Raw genomic sequence first — 14,954 nt, 5'->3', positions numbered from 1 at the left:
TTATGAATGAAAGAGCCGTTGAAATAAAAATAAAGTGTGATTTTATTCTATCACACAATGGTGTAAAATAACAATGTAAAGCGTATCATGAACAGTTCCATGTAGATAAAACTACTGTAGAAATATCGAGCTGAAGTTTAAAGATAAAGCCACCATTTTTAGTTATTGAAGTCCGGCCATGTGCCGTTCTGTCTTTCATGTTCTCCTTGTCCTTCTCATGTCTTTTTGGGAAAAAACCAGAAATAGACGGAAATGATGATCTTGTCTTCAGTAAGCACCTGTTCCAGCTTCTCATACGTGTGTGTGCGTGTATGTCAGAGTGTCAGTGTTAGTGTGTGAGTGTCTCCCCTCCTCTGTCCCTTATGGACCTTTTTATGCAGAATGAGTGTGTCATAGCGAGAGATTCGTAATACCTTGTATGGCATAGAAGGGAGGGGACGACACTCACATAATGTTTTTGATGGACAGGAACATATGGATGCTGATGTACATAATATTGTAAGCCGATGATGTAACCTCAGCTATTCATATTTAAAGAATAATATAGCTTAAGAACATATCAATGTATAATCACTAATCTATATATGTATTAATATTAGAAACGTATACTAAATACACACAGATACTATTAAAATACATAATGTAATAGTAAATCTATAATGAGTCCTCCTAATACCCTTGACATATTACTACCAGAGACTTCAAACCAGCTATGCCTAAATATAGTCTTCAGCTGGTTTAGCTGTCTCAGCTAACTTACCCATATTTACTGTCTCAGCCTAACTTATATATCTTTTGGTCTCAGCTATAATTGAAGAATTGTAATACTATTGGCTTCAGGCGTCTATTCAAACATATTAATATTAATTATGATTAATCATAAAAACCAAATAATTTGCAAGCTTGCCATCAATATAAGTGCCGAATCATAATTTTGATTTCTAACACTGTGCCTTACATCACTTCCTGCCTGTGCCCGACATCACTTCCTGTCTTTGCCTGACATCACTTCCTGTCTTCCATAGAGATTTCCTGTCTCTGTAATTGTGTGATCACCACCTTGTGGAGCTCAGAAGAACTGCAGTCCAAGAAATGTCACAAGAAAATGAAACCAAACTGTAGGATGACAGCAAGATTTATTTATTGCTACTTCAGCTCCGGAAAGTTTTACCCCCTTCATGACCGGGGTATTTTTTGCCATTCGGCACTGCCAATTGTGCGGTCATGCAACACTGCGCACAAATTAAATTGATATCATTTTGCACACAAATACAGCTTTCTTTGGTGGTATTTGATCAGCACTGGGGGTTTATTTTTTATTACAAATGATATTTTTCATGGAATCCTTTTGCTTGGTTGACCTATATTAGTTTATAGGTCCATACTATGAGGTAAGCGGCCATCCTTTTCCATAGGTGGAGGTGCAGATTTCACGGGGGAGCACTGCAGTCTTTCTGGAGCACATTCTATATCAAACACATTTATTCTAGCACAATATTTAAATGAACTGTTCCAATTATAAGGACTTTTATTGTATATTTTATATGTATATATGTACATGAATATGGCGTGTATGAGATAGAGCAACACCGATTTTCAGATTGGATTAAATGATATCTTCTACTTTGTTATAAAACATATCCCATAAAATCAGATTTCTTCATACATGTAGTACAACGTGTATTCTGCTCCGTGTCTTTGGTAGAAGCATAGCTGAATCCGTGGATATTGATTGGTCTGTGTGAAGTTATGGCGTCTACAAACTATGGGATATAGAATGGAATTTATGCAGCTTTTACGTCGCTGTTACTTTCTGACTGCCGATCACATTTCTTGAGGCAGTAAAATGCCCGGACCTTACAAACACCCCCAAATGTCCCCTTTATGGGAAGGATACATCCCAAGGTATGTGCTGAGAGGCATGTTGTGTCCATGGAACATTTACAGTTTTTGCCATAAGTTATTGGAAAATGAAAAACAAAATGTAATTTAATGAGCTTTTTCTGGCACACGCCATGGGGATATGTGGAATTACACCCAAAACACATTCTGCTACTCCTCCACAGTATGAGGACACCACAATGACCACCTTAAGGAGACTTAGGCAACCATCTTAGGGTGCCAGGATAGGGGGGTGGTAAAATATGAACCTGCAGCCACTTGCTGGGGATTTGGATATTTAACAATGCTACAGATTTGTTATTTTTTTCACATTCCCCACCGCTATACAGCCGGGAGTGTGAGGACTTTAGTAAAGTCTGATTTCATGTGGAAGTGATACAAATGGCTGTGAATCCGCCTGTTACTTCCATGAACATTGCTGCAATGTGCCCTGACCCCGCCACCGGACAGCAGAGCATGGTCCTGTCATGGTGGGTGTCACTGGGAAGGGTGGCGGGAGCTCAGTGGACCTCCTGTACACAGACCAGGAAGTGACATGCATGATGTGGATGACATCACTTCCTGGACTGGAGCTGTCAATCTCCGGGATCAGTGTCGGGGGAAGCAGCTGATGGAAGGTGGTCTGTGTTCCATCATCTGCAATGGAGTAGACAGGAGACATCCACAGTCTAATATACCCCGGGGGTCTCCATAAGGAGAACCTGTCACCTATATGCCATCACATAGGAGGCTATTGGTCCCCTACATGATAGCAATACAAGTTATGGACAAATAAATTAAAGTTTTAAGCATAGAAAGAGACACATTTTTTTAATAATGCAAAAATGTTAGAGCCCCTCCTCCCCCGACACACACCTACAAAAACACGCACATTGGGGCGCCTACATAGGAACACAGTGATCCACACACGTTACATATCAGCGCACACGCCGGAGGGAGAGCAATGATTGGAGCACCAGTGCTCCTGTGTAACTCTATACTGATGACCTGGAGGGGCTATTAAAGCGTTCCAAGTGCACACAGTGTTACGGCTTGACATGTTGGGAATCCCATTTCCTCGGCACAACCTCATCTTTTATATTTCACCAGAAAATAGGTCATGAATTGCATTTATGTGCTCAGAAATAAACGTTACTATATTGTTCCTGAAATGTTGCCTTTCATAAACTGTTGTGCTAATATCATGTAACATAGAAAATGACAACTCCCAACATTGTATTATATAGGGTGTCTGCTATCAAAGAATACATCAGATTTGGGGTTTAGTGATCTTCAGGAATAAAATGATTTTTAAAAGGTGTAAACAAGAAATAAAAAATGTCCCCAGGACTCCATGGACCCCTTCATTCCACACAGTCTCCAGGAACCGGGAAATCACAGAGAAGCCAAGTGTCCCCCGACTTCCTCTCCAGGCTGGGATGTCACTCTGGTTGGGCGCCACCTACAGGGGAAGAAGCAGACTGCACCGGCCTACATCTGCTCTATGCTTTGTCTGATCAGGATGGCGGCCATTTCTCCCTGAACACAGAGCGCCCTAAACACGAGGTAAACATGGTGCAGCATTGAGCCCCGTCCAGCTGTAGTGTAGACTTTGACAGGCTGCAGGCAGCGGGGCTGGACGCTGTACCTGTGCCTACCAGGTGTATTATAATGCCAGCATTGCACCCACAGGGGCCAGACCCCCCATGTACAAGGGGCCTAAGAGATACCATCAGCTTGTGACCCATTCCACTAGACTCCTAGAACTGGAAGAGGACATTTTTGGGGGGATGTGTTGTAGAAGAACCCAGACCACGGTATTGTGCGGTGAAAATATCATCCAACTTTATTCATCATATATATGTGACACTTTAACAACAGAAGGAAAGAGATAGATTGTTTACATTTCAAGGATCTATTTATACCGTTTATATCATCTATGCTAAGAAACTGATTAACATATGCCACGCCCTTCATTAATACCAGCCCTGCCCACTTATGTAACCCTCTAAACATCCAAATCCCTGTAACTTCCCAGAAGACACTTTCATCTTTTATCCATAACAAGCTGATTGGGTACAAGAGAACCCCGAGCCCCTCCTGCTCATTCCCACACAAGTCCATGTCACCATCTACAAGGTGAGAGGACCTGAAGGAGAACAAGACCATGACCACCAGGACCATCGCCTGACTGAAGCCATGCTCACATTTCTTTCTAATGCTGCTTCTATGGTCTACTCAGATACAGATTTGGCAGATGTACATTTGTGTCTTCAAGGAGCTGATCAAACATGACCTGTGCTTGACCATCTTTTTTGGGGTCCAGAGGTGACATTAGGGGTCTGATAGACCTCTTGTGTTTCTTTAAAGAGGATCTGTGACCAGCAATATGTTATCACATGCGAGGCTATTAACCCCCTATATGGCAATAATAAAGTTCAGAGAAAGAAAAGTGTAAAGTAACACACTGTAAATGAAAAAACACACAAAACACATTTTAAAGCCCCCAGTTCCCGTATACATGAGCAATTGCAAGGGTTGGGTGCGGTTATGTAGGAAAACATCAATCACACTACACATTGTACATATCTCTGCACACACCAGAGGGAGAGGAATAACTCTAGGGCCATCATTCATGGTTCACTATATAAACTGATGACCTGTAAAGGCTTTTAAAGCGTCCCCTATGGACAATTTCTGGTACTGAAGTTTGTCACCATTTCACAAGCACATGACATTTTTTAAGTTTGACATGTTTGGTATCTATATACTTGATGCCAACCTTATCTTTCATATTTCATGAAATTGGGTCATATAATGTGTTTGTCTGCACTGGAATTATCGGTAGTGGGTTTTTTTACTGAAAATATGCATTTCATAGACAGCTGTGCTAATATTGTGTGATAAAAAACCACCACCATTTTATTCTCCAGGGTCTCTGCTTTCAGAAAATAAGAAAAAGTTTTTGGGGTTTTAAATAATCTTCTGTTCTAACAATGTGAATGTAATTATGTGCATAAAAAAGCAAAATCAACTGGCAGCAAAACACACAACAGCAACAATGTATACAATTATCATCAAATCTATAGTAGGAACTAATGGCCTAAGGAGCAAAGCCACCATATTACTCAACTAAACCCATCCAAGAAAATGGATCCCACTTCCCCCCACCCAGGTGACTGTTGGAACTCCTTTACCTTGTGTAGATATCTCCTTCTGAGATCCTCATGATCTAATATAAATGGACAACACTCTCTGACACCAGTTTGTAGACTCTGCATTGATCTTCCGAGAGATAGTCAGCCACCATGCAGTTCTGTGACACCACCTTAGGTGATGGAGCCACATCTGCTGTCAGCTCGGCTATACAATCAGTGGTGTCATTGGTTATCTGATCCATGACTCCAGTACACCGGTTCATCTTACTTATCTTAGATTACTTAGATTCCCCATCCCGTCTATGAAGGGCTCACTGCATAAAACATCTCCACTCCAGAGAAAATGTTTCTTCTCACTGGAAGGCCAGGGGAGTATTGGGAGAAATTGAGGCTTTCCCTTACAGATATGGGGGAGGGGCAACATCACCTAAAGTACAGCTATGGGTGGAATTGAAGGGAAGCCAGTTTAGGGTGCTCCTTCCACACAAGAAGCAATGCATCTGGAAGGTCTAGGAATCCATTGGACCAATGGGGATTAAACATTCTGCAATACATTGAGACACCATGAAATGTTACTGGCCTGTGATTGGCTCTCCTCTTGTTAGTGAAGTGAGACTCCCCTTGTCGGTGTCATTAATGGAAAGAAACCATGTGAAATGTTTCCCCCCAAATCCAAAAAGGTGACCCCCCATGGGTAGGTACCCATCCTACTATTCCTGATATGAGTTTGTTGTCCCTGCTACTACAGGAAACATGCGGGCGATCATTTACACCTTTTACAGCAGGACAGTAAATATCAGAACCCAATCCAAACATCAGACCAACAGCAGGAAGTCTGCTAACTGAATGTGTAATGCAATCTGTCATTAGCATTCCCAGAGTTCCCTCTGCAACATAGTTGTATCAGCTGTTGGTCCTGTCTGTAGATCTGTTATTTTCCCACCTTCTGTAACAGGGTGACAACCCTGATCATTCTGCAGGAACATTACACAGTAGTGTTGTCACCCTGTACAGGGAAGTCTTAGATAGATTATAAGTAAGACACACAACAAGTAAAGCCCAACTTCAGCTAACGCTTCTACAGCAGTTACAGCAACAGGTTCTCTATAAGGTCCAACCCCCCATATGAATGACAACTGACAGTTGTGAGCACCCCCAGCAGTGTTATAGGATTTGCCCCGACCCCTCCAACTGCCATTTTTCCAAAAAGACTTAGTCTTCTACAGGAAGTAGACAAAAAATATCTACTGGGAGGGACAACAAAAAATAAAACAATAGGAGACTCGGAAAAGCAAAACCTGCTCTGCTAATGACAGATTTCATTATTAATGTCATTAGTGATTTTGCCCATAGTTACACTTTGGTGCCAACGTTGTAATATTTCCAGGGAGAAGAAGTTTTCTTTACAAACTTTCCACCAAAAAGAGATGTGTGCACTCAGAGTGATTATTGTGAACCCCAATCAGAGGAATGTCAGTCCCCCGGAAGAAGTGGTAGGAATATGACCGCACACTCAGCACTTTGTAAGTTCAGATCTCTGGCAGTTGTATTGTGTGATTAGTCTATGGAGAGGAGTAATAGCTGGAAAGAGAAAACATGGAACAAGGATTTCTGATCTTCACCTGATGGAATCCCATTTGGCAGAACCACATGGAACACAAGTGGCCAGCTGGGCTTAAGTTTTACTGCAGAATACATCCCCTAAATCAGCAGTAACTCAGTATTGGAAGGCCTGCATCAGCTTGGGATGTTGTTTTCTCACTGAACAGAGACTTCTTTCTAGCTGGTGTCACAGACACAGACCTGCCTGAAAGGTTGTCACCCATGAGATGATATCCAACAACCTCACAAACACCCCCTTTCCTCTCTATGATCCCAATCTCATCACCTTCACATTCTCCTCATCTTCAAACACTTATCCCTCCAATCAGCAATCACCTGCAGAAACCTTTACAACCTGAACCCTTCTCCCTTCCACTCTGCAACTGACCAACTCTATGACAGAATCTCTCCCCTGTCCTGCCCTGACCTGGCCACTGCTGTCTACAACAGTTCGCTTTCATCCACATTAGACTCACTTGCTCCTCTAACAACATGAATCATCAGGCCCCGACCATTACAACCTTGGCAGACTGACAACACCAGAGATCTTAAACGACATAGTCGTGTGCTGGAGCGATTGTGGCGTAAAACCAAATCTCACCAAGCATTCACCCGATATAAATCTGCTTTCTAACATACAATTCCTCCCTCCATGCTGCCAGACAAGCCTACTTTGTCACTCTCATCAATAGCTTGTCATCCAGTCCTCGTCGTCTCTTCTCTACTTTTAACTCTCTACTTTCTCCACCTCCACCCAGTACCTCACTCACTGCTTACGAGATTGAAAATCACTTCAAAAACAAGATTGATGCAATTCATAGGGACATCTCCACTGCACAGACATCCATCCCACTTAGCATACCTTATACTAAACCTCCCTCAACACTTTCCTCTTTTGACCTTGCTACTACCGAAGAGGTCACTAAGGTTCTCTCAGAAGCCCGTCTCACTACCTGCCCCCTGGATCGTGTCCCCTCACAACTACTACGGTCAGCCTCTTCTTCCATCCTATGCTCCCTCACATCTTCAATCTCTCCCTTTCTACTGGAGCCTTCTCCTCCCCTTTAAAGCATGCGCACATCACTCCCACACTTAAAAAGCTCTCCCTGGACCCCACCAACCTGAACAACTTAGGACCCATCTCCCTGCTGCCATTTACTTCTAAACTATTACAACTCTTAGTCTACAATTAGAGATGAGCGAAGAAATGAAAAATTCGATTCGGCTGATTCGGCGAATTCCAGTGTGAAATTCGATTCGATGCGAATTTCTCCGCTACGAAGATGACTTATAAAAAGGGTTTCTAGGCTTCAGAGAGCCTTTAAATTAGTGCAGAACACTGTACCTTTAATTTAAATGCCCTTGGAGATGAGGAAGGAGAAGGAGAAGGATGAGAAGAAGGAGAAGGAGAAGGATGAGAAGAAGGAGAAGGATGAGAAGAAGGAGAAGGATGAGAAGAAGGAGAAGGATGAGAAGAAGGAGAAGGAGAAGGATGAGAAGGAGAAGGAGAAGGATGAGAAGAAGGAGAAGGATGAGAAGAAGGAGAAGGAGAAGGATGAGAAGAAGGAGAAGGAGGAGAAGGATGAGAAGAAGGAGAAGGATGAGAAGAAGGAGAAGGAGGAGAAGGATGAGAAGAAGGAGAAGGATGAGAAGAAGGAGAAGGAGAAGGATGAGAAGAAGGAGAAGGATGAGAAGAAGGAGAAGGATGAGAAGAAGGAGAAGGATGAGAAGAAGGAGAAGGATGAGAAGAAGGAGAAGGAGAAGGATGAGAAGAAGGAGAAGGATGAGAAGAAGGAGAAGGATGAGAAGAAGGAGAAGGATGAGAAGAAGGAGAAGGAGAAGGATGAGGAGAAGGATGAGAAGAAGGAGAAGGAGAAGGATGAGAAGGAGAAGGATGAGAAGAAGGAGAAGGAGAAGGATGAGGAGAAGGAGAAGGATGAGAAGAAGGAGAAGGAGAAGGATGAGAAGAAGGAGAAGGAGAAGGAGAAGGATGAGAAGATGGAGAAGGAGAAGGATGAGAAGAAGGAGAAGGATGAGAAGAAGGAGAAGGATGAGAAGAAGGAGAAGGATGAGAAGAAGGAGAAGAAGGAGAAGGAGAAGGATGAGAAGAAGGAGAAGGAGAAGGATGAGAAGAAGGAGAAGGAGAAGGATGAGAAGAAGGAGAAGGATGAGAAGAAGGAGAAGAAGGATGAGAAGAAGGAGAAGGATGAGAAGAAGGAGAAGGAGAAGGATGAGAAGAAGGAGAAGGATGAGAAGAAGGAGAAGGATGAGAAGAAGGAGAAGGATGAGAAGAAGGAGAAGGATGAGAAGAAGGAGAAGGATGAGAAGAAGGAGAAGGAGAAGGATGAGAAGAAGGAGAAGAAGGATGAGAAGAAGGAGAAGGATGAGAAGATGGAGAAGGAGAAGGATGAGAAGAAGGAGAAGGAGAAGGATGAGAAGAAGGAGAAGGAGAAGGATGAGAAGAAGGAGAAGAAGGATGAGAAGAAGGAGAAGGATGAGAAGAAGGAGAAGGAGAAGGATGAGAAGAAGGAGAAGGAGAAGGATGAGAAGAAGGAGAAGGAGAAGGATGAGAAGAAGGAGAAGGATGAGAAGAAGGAGAAGGATGAGAAGAAGGAGAAGGAGAAGGATGAGAAGAAGGAGAAGGATGAGAAGAAGGAGAAGGATGAGAAGAAGGAGAAGGATGAGAAGAAGGAGAAGGAGAAGGATGAGAAGAAGGAGAAGGAGAAGGATGAGAAGAAGGAGAAGGATGAGAAGAAGGAGAAGGATGAGAAGAAGAAGGATGAGAAGAAGGAGAAGGAGAAGGATGAGAAGAAGGAGAAGGATGAGAAGAAGGAGAAGGATGAGAAGAAGGAGAAGGATGAGAAGAAGGAGAAGGATGAGAAGAAGGAGAAGGATGAGGAGAAGGAGAAGGATGAGAAGAAGGAGAAGGATGAGAAGAAGGAGAAGGATGAGGAGAAGGAGAAGGATGAGAAGAAGGAGAAGGATGAGAAGAAGGAGAAGGATGAGAAGAAGGAGAAGGAGAAGGATGAGAAGAAGGAGAAGGATGAGAAGAAGGAGAAGGATGAGAAGATGGAGAAGGAGAAGGATGAGAAGAAGGAGAAGGATGAGAAGAAGGAGAAGGATGAGAAGAAGGAGAAGGATGAGAAGAAGGAGAAGGATGAGAAGAAGGAGAAGGAGAAGGATGAGAAGAAGGAGAAGGATGAGAAGAAGGAGAAGGATGAGAAGAAGGAGGGGCGTGTCCAAGATGGCGATCGGACCAGTCGCCTGAACTGGAGCTCCGACGGCTCATCTCCTCATCCACCGGCATCCACCATACATCAGAGGGCGGGAGTGAGTGTGAGACTCACCCGTCCCCGCGACATCCCTGCTGGGCAGCTTCGGGCGCTGTTGGCGCCACTCGGCGGCGGTGACCAGGTGCGGCCTTGTTGCGGCCGGGTGGAGCCGCGGAGTTCACCGGCATCCACCATACGTCAGAGGGCGGGAGTGAGTGCGTGACTCACCCGTTCCCTCGACTTCCCTGCTGGGCAGCTTCGGGCGCTGTTGGCGCCACTCGGAGGCAGTGACCGGGTGTGGCCTTGTTGCGGCCGGGTGGAGCCGCGGAGTCCTCCGGCTCACATCGGGCCGATCGGTGGTGACAGAGCACGCGGGGCAGAGGTGGGAAGGGGGAGGACTGGTCGCCCCCCCTCCCACTCGTTCAGTGAACGATCTGCCTGTCGTCCCTCCGTTCCAGACGGGACGACAGGAATATAAGTGTCACCCTCCCTCCCCCCATATGTGAAACAGGGGCGGTGTGGAGTAGTGAGGCCTAGTGAGCCCAGGACCTCTTCCATCAGGGTACAGGCTGAGTGCATTTTCAGTCCAGGGAGACATATTATCCACGAGTACATTCCTTCTCCCACAGAGAACTGCCAGCACTTCCCGATCCATTGGGTCACCCCCCACACAAACCCAGGAAATATCGGCATATTGTTGAGGCCTTGCTACAGCCTTTACAACAGGTAGCTGTGCTGAGGATAGGCCTATAGCAGACGTCCCATACAGATTCATATAAGGGGAAGGCTGTGGTAATCCCTGTATCCGTACGCTCGCACAGCAGAAACCATTGACCCCCCCTGTTTCGCTTATCCTTTCCTGCACGCTGAGGCATATAGTGCAATTCTGGGCCTGTTGTAAACTACCTATTCTCATTTTCACATATCTGTTCTGGGGGATCCAGCTTGACCCCAAAGAAAATGGCAATATAATACCGTGAGCCTTGACACACGTAGGTGGGGCTACGCAATCTTCACAGAGAGGCGACGCAAACATGGGGAAGGCAGACAAGAAAGCTACTACTCCTCGCTCCAGATCCCCTCGCCGTACAGGTGGTCCTGCTAATCGCAGTATCCCAGAGCTATTCCGGTCTCACACTCCGGATCACGCAGAATCCTCTTCTATTGCATCACCATTACATTCGCCTACAAAGGAGATTCCATCACAGTCTATTAGTTTGACAACAGTTGCCACAACAGCGGCCATACCTGGACATGTCGAACCTCCCCCTCTCACCATCGGGGATTTGAAAGCGGTTGCATCAGATATTAAAGGGACTCTTTCAGCGGCAATAGCTGAGCTACATATTGACCTGCAGGCAGTGGCGCATAGGCTGGACGCAGTGGAGGATAAAGTTAGTATGCAAGGCCTTGCTATTCATGAGGTGCGCAAGCAGGTTGACACGCACTCAATGCACCTAAGAGAGCTCGATCGTCATATTGAGGACTTGGATAATAGGGGAAGACGACATAACTTGCGGGTGCGCGGTGTACCGGAAGCAATAGAGTCTGGGCAGCTCGCCCAAGTTCTTTTAACCATCTTTAATGATCTTTTGGAAAGACCGCATGAATCTCCTATTGAGATCGAACGTCTCCATAGGGCCCTACGTCCCAAAGGCAGAGACACGGACCCACCGAGAGATATAGTTTGCTGCCTAGTCGACTTCCGACTTAAAGAGGAAATATTACGTAGAGCTCGGGACAAACAGCGCTTGTTTTACCAGGAAACGGAAATTAAATTATTTCAGGATCTCTCCCATCTCACTCTGCAACGTAGGAAAGACCTGCGCCCCTTACTAGATTTACTTCGCTCTAACGGTATCGCCTACCGTTGGAAGTTCCCGTTTGGTCTTGCTGCAACACATATGGGGAGATCAGCTCTCATGAGATTTCCGGAAGACCTTGCACCATTCTGTGAAACCTTGAATATCCCTTTACCGGATATACCTAACTGGTCCAGTGCTTCTTCTTTACAATTGCAGCTAGATGACAGCCCCATGGAAGCACAGTCTGCTGGCCACTTATCTGGAGAAAGACGACGCAAATCTTCACACCCAGCTTCAACTTCCCCGGTACGAAGAAGGCTTATTAATGATGACAGTTTACCTGCATCGCCTGCACACCGTAAGGCGCGTCATGAATGACCTTTTCCCGTTTTCTGATATTCATGCTCATGAGTATAAACACCCCCACAGTCTGAGGCTGCTTTACTAGTGAATCGAGTAGGTTTTGTTATTTTTTATCCACGGTTCCTTTATGTGACATAACTAACATCACCTGTACTTCTCAAGGGTATGTGTATCGCTTCACATTGCCAAGCTTCATATATGTAATATGTATCGATCATATATATTCGTTTTGTAGGCATGTAAGGGCTGAGGTATCCTTATTTGTGTTATGAAAGAGAGATGTTGGGATCTGTGGAGCTATTGGTTGTGTACCTGCTGGTATTGAAGGGCTCTTTTTTGCTTGGCTAGTGCGCAATACTATGGTTCTGAAAAGCTATTTGTCTTGATCTTGCAGATAAATTCTCCATACGCCTTGAATTGCCTCGGGACTAGCCTATACGCTTGTGCATACCATCTTTGGTGGGACGGGGGATGGGGGCTTGTGCGGATCAGTGGTGTACCGAGATGTGTTTATCTCTCCTGAAGCATCCTAAACAATACTACCATAATCTGGATTCATGGGATTTCGTACCATCTTGGTGTACTGCTGTACGTGCTTGCCTCTGACCCTTGTCTCTTAATTAGATCAATGCTAATATCATATTAATAGTCTATTCGCATTATTTATTTGCTCTCCTTACATTATGCTGGTCTTACAAAACTCTTGGGATACCTCTATCTGCAATTCAGTTTATGATATGTTACATACCTCCTATCTAGATGTGAGTACTGTGGTATTTTTGATTTGGAGTATGAGTCCATACTATATGATTTTCACATGTATAGTTCACTCCGTGGATGGGTGCAATTTGGCCCTATACATTTAGCTGCTCTACTTTGTCGCAGACTTGTTGGGCCACAGATTGTAGATGCTTCTTCCCCAGCAACCTATCTTTGTTTTGTAGGCGATGGGGTGTTTAACACTACTTAGAATCCCTCAGTTGGGATTATTACTTACATTATCTTTGGAAAACGGTTTCAGGAGATATTTGGCCCTTGGCTTACATCTCAGTTTCGGCATATGGGATTATGTTGCTCCTGCCATGCACTTTTTCATGTACAGTAGCTATCTTTATCCGAAATTGATATGACCTATGCAGACCCTTTTCAAGTGACTCGAGTGTTTATGTGGTACGATTTAAAGTATCTTTTAGGAAATGACAGGTCACAGATTGCATTGTATATGACTCGTGATAACATAATATGTATATGGTAAAATAGGTTACGCTCAATTGCATAACGTATTTCCAATGACTGTCCAAGTTATGTCATACAGTTTTAAATATTGGGTCTTCTCCTTTGGCATACATTCACTTTTACACCTATTGTTGCACATCACTGTTTAGGAGCCTTGATAGGGTCCAAGTGACTACCTACAACCTTGAGTTTATCATGATGTTGCATATAATACTTTTAGCATACATCCCTCCCCTGTTACACTCCACTTATCTCTCGATACAAGTCAGCTACTTCCCACCTACGTATATGTGTCAAGGACACATCATATTGGATCACTCCCCCTCTACAACTTTTATTCAGGAGAGTTAGGCCTCTTTAGAACTATACTGTATATTCTTAATACGGCCGTTTCTGGGTTTGACACCTCTCCGACAGTTTATTCGAGATTCTCACACAACGTCTTGCAAACAACCATTCCATAGGAGCTTTACTATGAGATAGAATAGCTGGACTATTCTGCCTCTGGAGTCGAGTTTTAAAGGAAGTTGAAGGAACATAGATTAATACATACATACGGACATATATGAAACACACCTGACACTTCTATCTTTTTTTCTACCTAATTTTTTGACTCTGTTCCTTTATAATTTAGTTTCTATTCCAACAGTTTAGAAACTCTATATTAATCTTTTTTCTTCTGATACCCCCTTGTTGTCGTCGTCCCCCCCCCCCCTTTTTTTTTTTTTTTTTTTTTTTTTTTCTCTCTCTCTCTCTCTCTCTTTCTCTCTTCGCCTTCCCCTTCCTCTCCCTGCCTCAGCGATACGTATTGAGTACACTTATAGCCCTCCAGCAACCAGTTCATGTAGATTTCATAATGGCTAATAAACACGCATCTAAACAGTCATTTCGCACACTTTCCGTGGCCTCTCTCAACGCAAGGGGCCTAAATGTGCCTGAAAAACGCTCGCAACTACTCACTTATATGAAGAGCCTACGTGCAGATGTGATCTTTGTCCAAGAAACTCATTTTCGAGCAGACCAAGTCCCTAAATTCTCTAATGTTAACTACCCCACGGCATTTCACTCAGTTAATGCGGAAGTAAAAGCTAAGGGGGTATCCATTTTGCTTTCTAAAACGCTCCCGTTTGAACTTGCTGAGTCTCTTGAAGATCCCGAGGGCAGGTTCCTTTTTCTCAAAGGCACCCTCTTTAATAAACCGCTTACCCTAGTCAATGTTTATAGTCCTAATACTGCACAAGTAAGCTTTTTTCGTAAAATCACCAAGTTACTTGCTACATTTCAATCGGGTATCCTGATTCTGGGAGGCGATTTTAATGTGGCTCTGAACCCACTGGAAGATACGTCCTCGGGGTTTTCCTCCATACCGTTCCAAGCACTCAAACAAATCAAACTTGAATTGAAAGACCTTCTCCTTCATGATACATGGCGTACCCTTCACCCTTCGGACAGAGATTATACCTTTTATTCTGCTCCTCACAAACGCCACTCTAGAATCGACTACTTCTTTCTCTCGCAAAACGATTTAAATACCTTGCAGTCTGCCTCGATCGAACCAAAGATCCTCTCAGATCACCACCCGATTATGATAACGTTGCTATTCCTGGATACACCAGGCATATCCAAAATATGGAGAC

The 14,954-nt window shown here is 44.1% G+C and overlaps 1 protein-coding gene across 1 annotated transcript in view; it reads left to right on the top strand.

Moving 5' to 3' along the window:
- The window catches only part of LOC149455063 (uncharacterized), a 261,113-nt gene that overhangs the window by 174,370 nt on the left and 71,789 nt on the right, over window positions 1-14,954 (top strand). The window lies entirely within an intron of this gene.

This window comes from Staurois parvus, unplaced genomic scaffold (assembly GCF_062004578.1).
Source record: "Staurois parvus isolate SC_StPar_1 unplaced genomic scaffold, SC_StPar_1.0 ptg000407l, whole genome shotgun sequence".
NCBI lineage: Eukaryota > Metazoa > Chordata > Amphibia > Anura > Ranidae > Staurois > Staurois parvus.
Note: the sequence above shows the minus strand (reverse complement) of the source record. Positions and strands in the feature narration are given on the sequence as shown.